The 16197-nt window shown below is 42.8% G+C and overlaps 1 protein-coding gene across 9 annotated transcripts in view; it reads left to right on the top strand.

Annotated features, from left to right (window-relative positions):
• TIAM1 (T cell lymphoma invasion and metastasis 1) overlaps positions 1–16197 on the top strand; it is a 179429-nt gene that overhangs the window by 65721 nt on the left and 97511 nt on the right. Inside the window, exon 1 of one of the 9 annotated variants that reach the window (XM_026844436.1) lies at positions 4708–4765. The exons of the other annotated variants lie outside the window; for them this stretch is intronic. The gene's annotated coding sequence lies outside the window, so the exon portion shown is untranslated. Of the gene's footprint in view, positions 1–4707; positions 4766–16197 lie in introns of those variants that run through there. 9 annotated transcript variants of the gene reach the window in all.

A 16197-nucleotide genomic window follows, 5' to 3' on the forward strand; every position in this document is an offset into this window, starting at 1 on the left:
CTTCCATACACTGCGTTGCCGTCTAGCAGCAGTTGGGCTTTTGGTGAGGGGGGGCTTCACAGTTTCTTAGAAACTGCTGTAACAAACTCTTGAAAAGCTGGTGTCGTGACTTTCCCAGGTGAGCAAACAGTGCTCTGTGGCCCTGCAGTTGAGTCCCTCTAATCCTCAAGTCAGAGAGAAAACAAATAAACTTTCTGCTGTCTGCTTCCCAGCTGAAAATTGCTTTGTTATCCATTTGCATTAACCTGGGCGGGGAAGGTATATTCAGAGTGTGCTCCAGGCCCTTAGACATTGAAACGGAGACAAAGACTCCCTGTTGCGCAAGACCACAGCTGGGAAGGGAGGTTGGGAAGCTGCTGGGTGCAGCCGCCTCCCTGCACCCAGGCAGGAAAGGGGACCAAATCCTGGTCAGGACAGGAGGGATTGTGATCAAGCTCTGGGATGTGCAGGAGAAGGCGTATTTAATGGTTACTACAAAACAAAATTCCCTTGAACAGCACTGCTTGATAGGCACATTCTTGCACATTAACCAGCGAACCTAGATGGAAGCAGCTAAAATTATTTTAACAGCCTGCATGGGATTGTGCTAAATATTGCCAAACCCCCCAAATCCAGTACGTTAAAGGACATTAACCGTGTGGTATAAACTTCCCAAGCTGAAATTAGTGAACACGAATGATCAATCTGAGTTTAAAAAACGGCAGCTGTATGACTGCTGCTTGCCAGCTCCCTGCCTGCGGCAAATGTCTGAGAAGAAGGTTTTTGGGTTATCCCAGTCATGGGAAAGCAGCGTCTCGACGCTGAAGTCTCGTCTCCAAAGGGATCAGACATGTCCTCGCCCGTGCCCGGGTTTTGGATGAATGCTAGCAAAACCTGAAGACCCAAAACAGAGGTTGTCCGATGCTCTTTGGCCACAGGGAAGCTGCTTGCCTCCCTTTATGAGCTGCTTCCCACCTCGCCTGACCCACGCATGAAGCCCCTCAGTAGCCGGAGGGATGCTGCAGCATGGCATGGCGTGGCTGCAGCCCCAGGGTTGCTGAAGGAGACTTGCCCACCAAGCACCGCGGGAATTGAAACAGCGACTAGTCCCAGGTTTCCTGGAGCGGAGGGGGATTATTAAGTGGTCGCTGCAGGTTTTTGCAGTGAATTAAAGTGGTTACCGAAAACCTTTGCCAGGCGTCTGATTAATTTTCACTGGAAGTGATGTGTAATACATGCCAAAGGTTGTTTTGGTTAAAAATGACTGATGTGCTTTTTTAAACAGTTATAAAGGAACTTTTTTCTTTTCCTCTGCACAACTGCAATAATGGAAATGCTTTTTTCTCCCCCCTGCACCCCCCCTCCCCCATAAAGAGGGGCGGGAATTGCATTTTTGTTGATTTTTATGGTGTCCTAGAGTGGAGTTATTGAGGTGCTGCCATAAGACATGCAAGCATAGGCAACAGGCACCAGAAATGCACATAGCCTTGGTGTAAGACTCAAGGCAGAATACAGAAGTCAATTCAGTTAGAAGTTGCAGGATGAAACTTACGACAAACAAGCCAGTGGGAGTAATTTTCTTACTGCTTTTTTTTTTTTTAAGCAAATTAATCTTAATGCTTTAGTAACATCTGGATGATTTCTTGTTAATCTTTTCTAGGAAGCACTTTATTTTGTGTGTGTACTTTGTTATGGAATGAAAAATCACTGTAATTTACCAGCCTTTTTTTTTTTTTAATTTGGAAAGTTACACTGTTTGATGTGTTCCTTCAAGCTGTCATTCTTGGAGGCATATGAATGAATGCATGACATTTCAGTTGCTGTTTACTGTTTAAAACAGGTCTTTATGCTTGACATGGTTACCTGAGCTATACCTCCAAGTTTGGAATTTATAGGTTTAATTTTTTTAAAGGGACAGGAGGATTTTTGAGGAGGAAGAAGATGCAGTCAGTTGTTTCGGGCCACTTGGACTAAGTAAACCTACATAAATATCCAGAGCTACATGAAGATTTTGGACACATTGGCAGGGTCCCTGCGAGCCCATTGCTTTTTCATGCCAGCAGTGTGGGCTGTCCCCCCGGCCAGGGGACAGCTGGTGCCTCTGCTGAAGTGTGTCTTCCAGCCTTTTTGTAGTGTGGGGGGGGTGAGGCCAGAGGAGGGCAAAGTTGCACATCTGCATAGGTACTCAAACAGTTGGAGTCTGTATTTCGAAATAACATTAAGTAGTGTGGGGAATAGGCAGAACACGGCTGTTCAGAGCATGAGAAAACTGTCGTACCTACCACAGCTTTTGATTCATGCTGCTGGGTGAGTGAAAGTAAAGAAATCAAGTCTTTTTCTGGAGTATGGCTTTGAGAGTAAAAGTGTCCACAGGGCTGGAGGTGCTGGGACTCCATCTTTGGGAGAAGTAGGCAGGATTATATGGAAATAGGGGCTGTTGTGGGCCTCATTCAGGCTTATGGGGCTTCATAACTAATGAAGAAACCTCGTGTTTCTGAGGACCTTACAGCTGTCCTTGTTGGGTTCTCCTTTTCCAGGGAATGGTGTTTGGTAAGGGGGCAGGGAGAAGCTGGCAGCAAACAGACTGTGGGGAAGGGCAAGGATTTGGGTGGGATGCGTCTGGAGGCAAGAGAGCTAGAAATAGGGCTTGGTCTCTCTGAATTGGGCATATTCGCCAACGTTGAAGAGGCTGGAGTCTCATTGGGTGTGTGTTGGCTAGTCCTCCTGGAAAACAGGAGGCTCTGAGCCACTTTACGCCTGCCAATAGCCTGGTCCCCGTTGTCAAATGTTGTGGAATCGTTCCTCCAAAGCATTAGGTGCCATGTGGAAGGGGAGCTGGGACTGTCCCGTTGCACGAGGCATGGTATAGCTTACCCCGCCAGCACCAAATAAATGGCAATGAAATAATTGACAGGCCTGAGTCTACAACAGTATGGAAAACAGCTACAGCTTTGTGTAAGCTCCTGGACCAAGGATCACATATCCTTGTGTGGCTGTAAAGCAGCTGGGAGCTCTGGTTTCAGTCAGTGCTGGAGCTTTCAAATGTAACTGCAGTATAAATACAGCAGGGTCCATGACCACTTCTCAGGAGGTGATGGGGGTGGATGGTGTCTCAGAAGAAAATTTCGGGAGAACATGTCCCTTGTGTATCTAAAACTCAGATAAAACAACTTGCAAAACATATAGGAAATGTGTCGGTGGAGTATGCTATTTTTACATAATTCAGCAATGCAGAATATCAGAGAAATGTGTCTTGTGAAAGTAAATAGTGTAGTGCTCTAGCAAATGTTTGTTTGGTGCTGAGTGCAGGGGAAAAAGGGTTGAAGTCTTTGAAGGTTAATTGAAGGAGCCCAGTAAAACCACAGCTCCCAAACAGTGAGTGGTCAGGCAGGCAAAATTGCAAATAAATCTATTAAGAGAAAAAATAACATCCTATATAATAAAATGTGCAGAGCTATAGAGATGGCACGATAATCAAAGGCTGAGGACGTTGTAGTATGTGGTTGACCTAGAGTAGCAAAGAGCTATGAAGTTGCTATCCAGGGATGGCATCTTATTCCTCAGAGACTGGTTTTCCTTCTGGAGGTGACAGTGGAGGCTGCCGTTAGCTCAGGGACTGGGGGGTTGCTTTTCAGCTGTAGTGTATTTGGGGGAGGTAGAGCCTTGTGCTCATGAGACAAGCACGTAACACTAACTTAAATGTACTGAGTGAGGTTATGCAAGTTAAACTTTCAGGTTCCTGATCTGCATTCAGGGCTTTGCTGGATTCCCAGCAAAAGCTTTACTTTTAAGTTGGTTTCAATGATGATTTTCTGAAGAGATGAAAGGGGGCTGCCTCTAGCAGAGAGTATAGTCTGGTGGTTGGAGTAGGAGATCGGTTCCTGCCACTGATGACTTGCCTCCAGTTCAGGCATGGTTGCTTGGTGCCTCAGTGCCTCTGTAAAGAAAGATGGTTCCTCACACACCAATTTTGTGGATTAAGGAACATTTACAAAGTTTTAAGGATATTTATTGAATATAGTTTGCACATTTCCAGTGCATTTTACTCTCAGTTATTTTAGCCTAGAGCTGTTGTCTGCAAGAGCAACAAGGAATTGCCTTTGGAGCCAGTTTTGGATCCAGCTGACCTCATTTCCAGAACATAGATCTGACTGCCAGCCCCTGTAAATACATGCACCCTTGCACTAGGATAGGGTCCTAGTCTAGCTCCAGGGCTTCCTCGGGTCAGGGGGCCGGATTCTGCTTGCCACCAGGACCTGCTCCAACTTTGCTGTGCCTGTTGGTTGATCATCCTATTTTTTTGAAATGGTTCCCCAGCTTGTGTTGCTGAAGGTGGCTGGATACCCCCATCTGACTTGGGAATTTCCTCCACATGGTGGGTTTAGGAGAAGCACCGCTGGTCATCCTTAGCTTGCCTGTAATCTTGTCTAAATTACAGGCAAGCTGCAGATAGCCAGCTTTTTAAGAGCAATCTCAAACCTGCTCTTCAGAGTGTACATCTCACTTTAAATTTACCGAGACCAGCCAGCTGTGGAGAGCTATTTCTGTACAGGAATCCCTTTAAAGTTTAATGCATTTTTTGCTCACTGAACCCCAAAGTGAGTCACTTAAGGGAGCAGCATCAGATTTTTGAAACCTTTGCCTACCTGTTGCTTCCACTAACTTTTTTGTAATGTGCTTTGGTCCTAGATTATTCAGAGAGAATTAAACAGATTCAACAGAGGACAGGTTTTGGCAGCATATAATACCTATGAGAAGGAATTAAGGATTAAAGCATTTTCAGCAGGTATTTAAAGTTATACTTCTATCAAATTCTCTTTTAAAAAAAGCGTATTTGAATATGGGAAGATAAAAGCGTTTAGAAGGTTTTATTCCTCTCCGAGCTACTGATTCATTCTCTAAATGGCAATAAAATTTCTTGCCTTGCTGCAATCTCTGCAGAAAGGTGTTAGTCACGTCTTAATGTTACTCTGAATTTGGTACAGAAGGGAGAGATAGCAAATTCATGCCTTTCTGGCAGCGCCTGCTTTTTCTCTACCCTCTTCACACCAGAAGGTACCTAAACTTGTTGCTGTGAGTTTTTTAGCAAAATTCTCTGGAGGACTCAAAAATGAATACATTTGTGTGGAGGCCTGTCCAGCCTCTTGCTCACTTTCTCAGCTCTTCATTCCAAGGGCTTTTAAAAGCCAGGAGGGTTGTCTGGGTTGAGCTGGCAGGTGCTGAAGGCTAGACCCACCCCACCACTGCCTCTGTGATGCTGGTGTGCTCTTGGAGTTCAGTGAAGCTCCCAGTTGGAGCTCTGGAAAGGCAGAGGTTTGGAATGTTGGCAAATTAAAATAATTTATTTATTGCTAGAGCTGGACCAAATTTCACATTTAAAGTCTCTACTAGTAAAACTGATAGAGCAATAAGAGGATTATCTTCTTCTGACCTCTCTTTTTAAACCTAGTAGATGAATGCTGGAGGCCACAGATTCATATTCCATCAGGCCTGACCTACAATTTATTGCAACGTTATCTCAAAGTAATTGAGTGAGTCCTACAAGTCTGTATGTCAGAATAATTCTGGTCGTTTCTTAAGGAGGTGCATATGATTCCTTTCATTTCATTTTAGATAGGTCTTTTATGTGAAGCAAAGTGACAACGTGTTTTTTTGATGCTCTGATGAAATTATGTGGTATTGAGCACAGTCCCTTCTGTCTAACTAGATATTTGTCACCACCATGTCACCTGCTTGAGCACCTCACCTATATAAATGGATTTATTCTAACTTTATTTCAGTGATACAGGAAAGTAATTTCTCCATCTGTAAAAAGAGATTTAAGATTCAGGGAGATTTAAGATACTTGCCTGTGAATCTATGGAATTAAATTTGAGAGTGGAGCCTTAACCTAGTACCTTCACTATAAGATACAACCTTCACTTAAACTTCACGACTGCATAAACTAATAAGCCTGTCAACCTGGGTGCTGCACACTGAAATTCTTGCCTTGCAAATGAACAGAATCCTCTAGAACTTAAAAATTTAGAAAAAAATGGGCCTCAGCTCTAAAGACACATATGCCCTTCTTTGAAAATCACCCCCACATGGCTGATCTGACTGTTCTCCTAAAATCTTGGTGAATATGTGAAAATAAGCGACAGTGCTGAGTGTAAAGAAAACAACAGGAACGTGAACATGCCTGATGTAAGTACTGCAGGTTATTTCATCAGGCTAATAACAGAAAATAGGTCTACTTGATGGGAGAACATTGTATAACACTGTTGAATTTATTCAGCAGTAAAGAATGCAATCTGAAATGCTACCTGTTAGCATTAGCTGTTTCACTGTAAATTGTGGATTTGAGGACTCAGGCTTTCTGATTGTTTCTGGCTGAATGTGATTATCCCAATAGCTACACTTGAAAGCTGTTATTTTATTTTCATTATGACATTGTAATAGTGCTCAAAGGATTAGACATAAATATATGTGAAAAGCTTGATCCCTAAGAGCGTGAGACATACAAATCATGTGCCTGGGCCAGGTTATCATGATTTCATGTAGAAACTGAGTGGGTTTTTTTGACTAAATGACCATTTATGTTTTTAGCTTCTCATAGACCCAGTGTGGATAGCCATTTTCTTTGGGCTGTCGTCAGGGATGCATATGCACGTTGGACTGTGCTGTTGGAGGTAGGCAGCCAACTCTAAAGTCTTGAGGATGCTCAGAGGGCTAAGCCAGTGCTGCATCTCTCTGGAAATGCCTGGAGGTCTATAGGCTCCCCAGATGAGAGTTTTCTTGCTTACAGTGAGTCTTTCCTTGTCTCCCATAGCATGGTCGGTGTTGGTGGTACCAAGAACAACAGTGGAACTGATTTTTTTCCTATGGTAAGGGGATTCAGCTGCAGCAGCAGAGGTTACCTGTACGTTGATATCACTGCATCTGCCTCTACAGAACCACAGTAGAACTGACTTTTTTTTTGTTTTCTTGCCAAAAAGGTGCTATGGGGAGAGAGTTTAGGTTTCTTCATGCCTCTAGAGCTCCCACTACCTGAGAAGAGTTTGGGGTGTACACAGGAGTAGTCACAGGGCTATACCATAGCATCCAGCCAGGGGCACCAGCCCTGTGTGGAGCACTTGGTCCTGAAAGTGCAGGAAAAAAGGTAGCTAAAGGTGTTGTCTTGTGTAATAGCAAATTAAACTGGGCACTGAGTCATTGACTGCCCGCAGCCGTCCATACCAGTCGTCTATTGGAAGTTACTGCCCCTGCAGCAGTGATGGTGAAATACGGAATTAAGCTGTACAGCTCAGCCTGTACGCCTGAGTTAAAATTAGAGCAGTGCACTTGGGTACACCCATAGGGACGGTTTTAGCTGCCGCACCCTAACCAGCCCTTCTGTTGATATTTATGATCCCTTGCTAATAGATTAAAAGATTAGGACACTGCAATGAAATCACAAAATGTAAGACTGAGGAGAAAGGAGAAAATACTGTATTATCTAAATTTCATACTAGTAAAATTTTATATCTGTAGTATTTTGAACTTGAATGATGTGATGAAGTTCTAGATATTCTTGATGGAGCTAACACTACAGTGTTTTTCTTTGCAGCAGAAGAGTCCATAAAGATGTACCAGGTTTTTCTTCCAAGACCTGTAGGTTATTCTTTTAATTAAAGATGCATTAAATGTGTTTTTTAAAGTAAAAGAGTGTTGAAAATATTCTAAATACAACTCTTCGTTAGTCCAACGCAAGACCATTTTAATTTAAAATCAGCAAATGTTTCAGCTGAGTTTCCATAACAATTATTAGTTTTAAATTTTTTTCTGCCATTTTTCTTCATTAAAAATGGAATTATTACTCTTCTGTTTTTAAATCTAATTCTATTTACTGCCTTGGCATGTAGAACTGCTTCCTGGCTTCTTTCATGAAAGGCACTGTAATCTTCTCGGAAAAATTGGATGGCTGTTGCATCAATGTTTCTTCATCTAAATGGATTCGGAGAATATTGGTAGAATTTTGGGGTGTTACTTAAGGCTGGTCTAACTAACAACATATTAGTGTATTTAAGCCTGATGCCAAAGCATCAAATTAGTTTGTGTGACATCGTTCGTAGCTTTGTGGTCAGTCTAGTCCAGAATTCATATCACGTCAGTTCGATATCATGTCAGTTCGATCCAGTTCGATATCACGTCAGCTTAATTAAAATCTATAGTTAGCTGTCAGGATGTTGGATGTGATTTATCCCTATTTATTTTTCTGTATATTCAAATTCAAACCCATTCCAGTGTGCATAGCCTGAACTTCCATGCAGTGGCTTTCAACATCTTCTAGTCAGTACATCCATAAAAACTGTTCCAGCAGAGGCACGAGCTCCTTGGAAGAAGTCAGCGGGCAGCATGCTGCATACTGTAGCAGCTGTGGCTGTGCCGTCCCTGTCCCCTGGCTTCCTATGGGCTGCTGCAGAGACCACAGCTCAAAACCCACCACTCAGGCTGCTGAGGCATTTGAACATGTGGGCTTGAGATATCACTCCTGCGCTATGGGCTAGGCTGGCTTTCATGTTTCAAATTGCCATTTGTATACCTCCAGTAGTGTAAGAATGGTCCTTGTGAATTGAATCCTTTTTTTAGAAATTTATCAACCTTTTACACTTGGTGCAGTGAAGGAATCAACAAAATTAACAACATTTTTGTTTTTTGATTTTTATGTTTGTACTAAGCACTGTGTTCACTGTTGTTCAGTTTTGTTATTTATTGCTTGCCTTAAATACAGACTAAGTTAGAAAGTATGTACAGTGGGACATCTTATTTATCTGTTCATACCATGTGGCATTCTTCTGAATATTTCCCTTAAGTTCCATTAATGAATTAATTGGGCAAAATCACCCATGGCAGACAAAAAATTCTTTTCTGTTTCATTTTGATGGATAGTGTCTTAAATGATGTACACTGGAAGAAAATGTCTAAGTAGTGTTCTTATGGGATCAACAATTCATAATTCAATTTAGTCCGAAGTCACTGGCTGACAGGTTAAACTGAGAGCTGTTCTCATGTCTCCATTAATCTTCATCTGAAAGTTCCCTGGAAAAAATGCTAGCCCGGGGATGGCTTCATTGCCAGTAGGCATGCTAGCAATCCTTGCTTCGCATTGATCTGCACTTCAAGCTGCTCACTTGAATTATGGGCTAATTCTTTCTGGAATTCTGCATATTTTTAAAATCTTGTTTCTTTTAATAAAGTTACTTGACAGGGTGATATCTGAAATAATAACCTTGGTGTAACACTGCAGGACAATACTTCGGTCACATGAGTGTTCATGTAAAAACATCCCTTGAGTCTGGTGGGAGTCAACTTCCATTATGGCAGTGCTGAGCTTTGCTCAGGTCTTGTATTATACCATTTAAATATCTTCCTTAAGAGTGGACATCAGATTTCTGTGGGGGAAAAGAAGATGGATTTTGGAAATCTTGCATAAACAACTTATACTTGGCAAGCGGGATGCAGCTGTGTTTTCCCTGCTTGTTAAAAGTTCCAGTAAAAAGGCCTCTTGATGATACAGAAATATCCTCGAATATAGGCTTCGCCAGAAGAAACAGGGAGCTAAAGCAGGGTTGTACCTCTTCCCTTTGAAACACCATCCTGTGTATGTTTGTATTTTCTGCATTTTTCATGATCTAGTGACAAGAGAAATGTCAGGATAAGTTTCCTGAAAACAAATGAGCGAATGAATAGTCTTTTTGTCTTATTTCTGAAACCAATTATGGACCCTTTATTTCCCTAAACCTATTAGGTTAGGCTTTAAAAAACAAAAGCCAAATCCTAAACAATACAGTAAAACCAAAAGCACCAGAGCAGGTATTGCCCACTTGTTAGAGACAAGTATAGGACTCATTTCCTTTTCAAAATGTGGTTGGAAGCCAGGCTTTAAGAAGGAAGATCCAAATGGAACTATTGAGCATAAATTTACAATGTCGGCCCTGTGCCCTAGAATTGCATATTTATGTGCAGTGTTGTAAGAAGAGCAGATTATTAACCTTGCTGAGCTCTTGCGAGTGCATATAAATCCTTGCACAAAACCTTCCTAGAGTTTTCCCAGCCTTTTTGCTCATTAGGAAGATTAACTGCAATCCCTTTCCTTTTTCTCCCCATTCCGATATTCCAGATCTCATTAGCTGCTTCATGGTCTGGGTTTTTCTCAATGCTTCGTGCCTTAAATTAAGCACCAGCTTTTATGAATGGCTCCGAGGTGCACTTGTATGACTCGGCAGAGAGTTGGCATGGCTTTCTGCCTGCCCACAACTAAACTATTCTTGTGAAAATTTTTCCATGCCAGCGTACGTACCTCCATGTTGCAGTATTGGTTAGAGCCATCCAGATGGGGGTTTTTTTTTGGCATTTCAGTAGATGCTAAAAAATGATCTTAGCATGTTATGTGCGTGTTTCCTCCAGGCACCGCAAGAGTTGTCTCATGGAAAGCCTGAGCCCAGCAGCCTGGGATGTGCTTGGATGCATGTTTGGCCAGAGCTTCCTGCCATCGCTTGTGTAAACACTTTTTAATTTCACCTCCATGTTCAGATTTCACTGGGGCATTGTTCCTCATTGGTATGGCAGCTGTCAGCAAAGGCCTCTGCCTAATTTACCCGTGGGGCTGGGGGAGCTTGTTTCCCTTAAAAATTTTGAACTGCCCATTGTGTAAAATGTTTCACAAGTCACATTTTGCTGGGAAAAATACATGGCGGGTCAGACTCTGCAATCTGGAGCGCAAAGGTACCCTGCAAAAGTGATTATACATTCCTTTATATATTTGGTTGGGTTGGTTTTTTTGTTTGTTTTTTTTTTTTTTTTAAGAGGCAGAGAATATGTTCAGGCATGTTAAAACCTGTGTGAGAAGTGATAATCAAGTGCTTCCCTACTTTCCCACAGCTGGGCGTAGATAAGACATGCCAAACCTTGTGTCTGGCTTCTTTTGTTTGCAGCCCTCTCCTGCTGCATGGGCTGCTGCATGGCCTCTGTTCAGAAATAAGTGGAGTGAGGTGGTTGAGGGGCAGTTTGCCCCTTTTCCTACACCTGTGGCACCGGTGCACTGTCCCCATCCTGGGGGTCTTGTGCCCCCCTCTCATCACAATGCTTGCTGTTGACCCGTAAATTATCAGGCAGGTGGTTCACAGGGCCCTTTTTCTGCCCCATCACCCCATCCCAGGGAATGAGATCTGTGCCAAAAAACACCTTCTTTTCCCTGTTCCTCCATCTGCTGAAAACACTTAGACTTTTCAGGGTAAAACAGAGGTCCTGGTGAATGGGGGTGGTAGAAACTGGCCTCAAACCACGTTTCCAGCCACTGCTGTAGTAGTTTATTTGTTTCATTTAAAAGCTATTGCAGACACGCCTGGTTTAAATTCCCCCTTGTGACCTGCTGTGCTGATAAGTGGTCAGGCTAAACAATGTCCTGCATTATTAATTGGTGCAGTGGGATTTCGGGTGATGCTTGGAGGAGCATTACTCTTGATTTTAACATTGTTACTCTTCAAATGTTTTTATTATCTTTAAAAGAGATTTACTGCCTGGGTACTTAATTATTAATCTAATAATTAAACCTGAAATGAACCCTCAAAGTTGGTGAATCTGTCTGAAACTGTGAACAAAGCAAGCCTGTCAGGTTTCTGTTTTTATAAAGCTAAACCTGTGGAACAAACAAACCAACAGAAATTCCACAAAAATGTCACATCAATGGATTTACTGCTTGCTACACTACATAAGATTACAGAAATGCTGGTAGCTAATTGCAGCCTTACAGATGTCATCAGGCCAGTGCAGTGGATTCTATAGCCTGTGAGATGGGCTGAAAGAAGGGATGATTTTCCTTCAGCCTGTGTTGTCTTCATTTTGCTCTCAAAAGGTTAAAGCAATGAACGTCATTTGCAGAGAAAGAAGAGCGTTTGGTTGCTTTTTGGGTACTCTGTCTGAACATAGCTGCTGTGGGAATTTCAGGTATTTAAAAAAAATGTATGTAAGATGTTAACAAGGGTGTTTTCAGAATGCTTACTGAAAGTTTCCTTTGGAGGACACCTTTTTTATTCAAATGGGAAAGTGAGATATGTTGCCCCAGGACTGCTACCTGGGATCATGCCGGGAGTTGGTAGCGGGGGAAAGTGGCAGTGTTGCCTGCCACTGCCTTTACTTCCTTATTCTCCTCACTGTCAGGTCTCCTGGACCAGAGCAGGGAGAAGGGGAGGAGGAGGAGAAGGACCCTTCCTCATAGCCAAACCCTGGTGGGACAACCCCTGAGGGAGGGGTGAGTGGAGCTGGCTTTAGAGGGCCAGGCACAGCCTGGCTTGTGAGTGGGCCAAAGAAAAGGGTGCTAAAAATTACCACTGAGGAAATGGCTTTTAGAAAAGTCAGAGAAATAGCATTTTGTTTCTCTGAGATTTTTTCCTTCTGTTCTTAGTACCCTTTTGCCTTTTCCTTTTTGGTGTTAAAGTTACGTGTATGAGGCAAAGAAGAATTTCTCATGGCAATTCAAAAACGGTGGAAGCCGGACTAAGCTCTTTCATTTTGTGTGTGACTCTTCAAACCTTATTACTTCTTCGGGGGCCAGATCCAAAGCCCACTGAATTAATTTTCCACTGATTTCACTAAGGCTTTTGGGCAGGGTGTTTAAGAGAGCTGTTATTTCTGCAGGCAGAAGGCTTGCTGGATGGCTCGTGTGGCGGCTTGTTCCGAGTGAGACCAATATGCATAAGCTCAACAGCTTCCTTTTGAAGAAAAGGATGGTGTCAGCACTGTGGAGGGAGACGCTTTTTCTTCCCCTGACAGACCTGAGGTTTCTGCCCACCCTTGGCACAGCCAGAAGCTGGCAGCCTCACAGACAAGAAGCAAGTGGCTGCAGTATTGCAAAAAGGAGAGTGCCTGTGTTGCTGTGTATTGCAACGACCAGAGGCTGCTTGGAGCAGCCCATTTTTTGCACAACAGGGACCAACAGAGAAAAGAGTGACTTTCCCCTCCTAGCAAGCTGAGAGCAGCAGGACTGGTGGAGGAATGAAGAAAGGCATTGCATCGCTGAGGGCGGGCGCAGGAGTTGGGTGCAGCAAGGCCAGATACCTGTTAACAGCACATCACTGGTGCAGTACAGCAGCACAGCCTCCTTGCAGTGGTATAAAGCCTTCTTCATGTGGCTGGCGCTTACACCAGCAAATCAGTGCTTTTTCTGGAAGAGCTTATTCTAAACTTGTTTTTCTTTGGGGAAAAAAGGTGTTACTATAAGTCATATCACAGTTTTGCTCCTATAACTATATTGCAGTGGCCTCTGTAGGCGTAATCAGAGGTCACGCTCCATCAAATTTGTGACTGACGTAGCTGTGCTGGCAAGTATTTGTAAGGTAGATCTGGCCTTAATTTTGAGACTGTGATTAGATTCCTGCACTGCACTGAGCTGTCTTTCCTCCTTTAATGTACAGAGCATAACTTTTTGAGACAGATTTTGTAGGAGTTGGTTGAAAACTGTAAATGATAAAGTGCAAAATATTGGCTTTTTTTCCCCCTCCTCCACTTTTCATGTAGGTATGCTGACTCTGAAAAGTGGTGGAAAAAAACAAGTAAACAAGTGGAGGAAGGAATTACATTTGAAATATTTTGATTTCACTCTTGAGTGACTTGGAAGGGCTGTGCAGCCCATCAATGCTGAGTGATAAGTTGATCTTTTAAGATGGGAAGACTGTCTCTGATGACAAATCATCCAGAGATTACCAGGGCATCTGTAGGGCAGACTCTGTACCAGTGGTCTGAAAACTTCAACAGTAAAGACCTCTGAACCAGCACAAGGAGTATTGCCTTTCAAAAAGAAGTGCAAAGGCTGGTGCAGTCCTGCAAAACCAAGGAGTCTTTATTTAGCTCAATTGTAAAGGTGTCCTTTGATTCTTGGCCCCTCTTTAAAATTCCCCTTTAAAATGGCAATAGTCTCTTCTTTGTCTTTGAGGTATATCCACTCACTGCAAAAACTAAGTTACTCCTGCCCTAAGTCTGTAGGATCAGTGTGGAGATACGGTGAGGCTACAGCTGCTGGTGGAGTGGAAGGCACAGGAAAATCACCTCTCCTGGTGTGAAGGCACAGGAGGGAGGAAATCTGGCTTTCAAGAGGACTGAAGTTCAGGCTCCCTGATATTTTTAACACCCATTTGAGTAAAACTTACTTTATCTGGTAACACAGTGGTGGCTGTGTGCATTCAGACAAAAGCAGTGCTGGGAAATTACTGGGAAAGGGTGGTCTTTGCTGCAGCTTGGAGATTGCTCCATTTGTCAGACAGATGCCCGTCACATGAATTCAGGAACTGTTGTGGGCTCAGGTGGGCTGAATAATACACTTGTAATGCGGACATAGGTGAATATGGTCAGTGTGTCCGCAAATACACCATGTCTACATGTACTGCAATTTTTATTTTTGTTTGGTCTGGGAATGACGCCACAGAAAATATCAGTAGCTTTCTCAGCTACTAAAATCATCTACTACTCTTTAAATTTAAAGAGGAAACTGGTTATTTTCTTTTAGGACTATTTTGGGCCACGTACCAACATGAAGCATTGAAATGATGGAATGACACTTACTACTGCTGAAAATATCAAGTGCTGTGTAGATTTACTGTGTCTTCGTTTGATGGTGTGGCTGATATTTCACCAACCCGGCATTTTTGAAGAGGTACAGCTATTGTTTCATGAAAAGTTTGCATTTCTAATGCATACTTTATAATTCCTAAAAAAAATCCCACTTAATACTTTAGCACTGTATAATGTTTCATTTATGTGCCTATACCACGCAGTAACTGCTACAGGTAAGAAAAATATTCTTCTTATAAATATTAAGGCAGAACATTTTATTAGTGACCTTCTTTTATAAAAAAGGCATTGAACCAGAGCTGACAGTAAGCAGTTTTCCACCAGTGCTTTGGTTGTGCTTCAGTCTGGTGGCATCTGTAGTGCTCTTAATAAATAGCTCTGCTGGGTGACTTTCCAGTTAACATTTCACTTCAGGCTAGGCAATCAATTTTTCTTTACTGGTGAATGGTTTATTCACTGAAATGTGGTTTGTGAGTTTGGTACAGCTAAGAAACTCTGGAGCCTGGGTTATAAACTGCCGAGGGCCACAGGCAAGTGATACTTTGTTGTTGGAGCTCCCAGGTGGGATTAGGCAGACGCACAGCAGGATCCAAGGCTCAGAGTGATTGCTACAACTACGGATCTGACTTAAACTCACTTGGTATTTTCAACTCAAAATTTAATTTTCCAGAGACTAACAAAATAGAGAAAGAGTAGCTTCCTCTCCCTCACCCCTGCACATGTGCATGCACTCGCTTGCTGCTTTCCATCCCATACCCAAGAGGATGTCACTCCAAAACTGGGGAGGTCCAGATGAATGTCCTCTTCTTGGTGAGCCTAAAATCTCCCATTTTCCCACCTCTCCTGTGGGAGGCACCTTCACAGGAGGATTTCTTGACTCGCTACATTATTGGATGTTCCTGGAACAGTTGTCCTCAGTTTGTCTTGTAATTAGTTGCTTATGCTTTTCATATAATAATTAAATATTGAAGCACTAAGAGAAAATAAGAGCCTGGTGCTGGAAAATTCTCACCTAGGATTTGGAACATCTCTCCATGCTCCTTCTCTGCCCATACTTTTTGAATCATTTTCAAAAGAAGAAGGAAACTGAAGCTCTTTTTGGCAGTCTGCTCTGGAGGATGTCAAGGAGCTCAAAGGTACAAGACCCACAGCTGGTCATCTGGCAGGGCTGGCTTTGTAGTAATTACAGGTAGGTTATGTGTGCCAGCAACATTTCACCTTTACTGACCATAGTTTGAAAAGCCAGAGGAGAACTTGAACCAACTACTGTGCCTGCCAAACTATAGAGGATTAGTCCAGCAGCATCAGTACATTACTTTTTTTTCATATTGCTCAAGACCAGCTTGAGTTTCACATCTTTTGAAAGGACAAAATCGCTCCCTTGATGCAACTGCAGTCTATGGACCCCACCAAGGTAGGTCAGTTCATGAAATCAAGGGCAATAATCATTTCCTGAACAAGCCAGCTGGATCCACTAGGGTTGCTTGGTGCATAAAGCTGCCTCTTTGCTATATGATTATGTCCCATTTGCCTACAGTTTTGTTATTCTAGAGGCAAAGCTTAGTCTGTGTAAGAGAAATGGTTGTGCAAAACTTCTATAATCTTCAATCCTTGCCCACTGAAACGTGTCAG

This window comes from Athene cunicularia (genome assembly GCF_003259725.1).
Source record: "Athene cunicularia isolate RWA chromosome 1 unlocalized genomic scaffold, athCun1 chr1_part1, whole genome shotgun sequence".
In the NCBI taxonomy this organism is placed as follows: domain Eukaryota; kingdom Metazoa; phylum Chordata; class Aves; order Strigiformes; family Strigidae; genus Athene; species Athene cunicularia.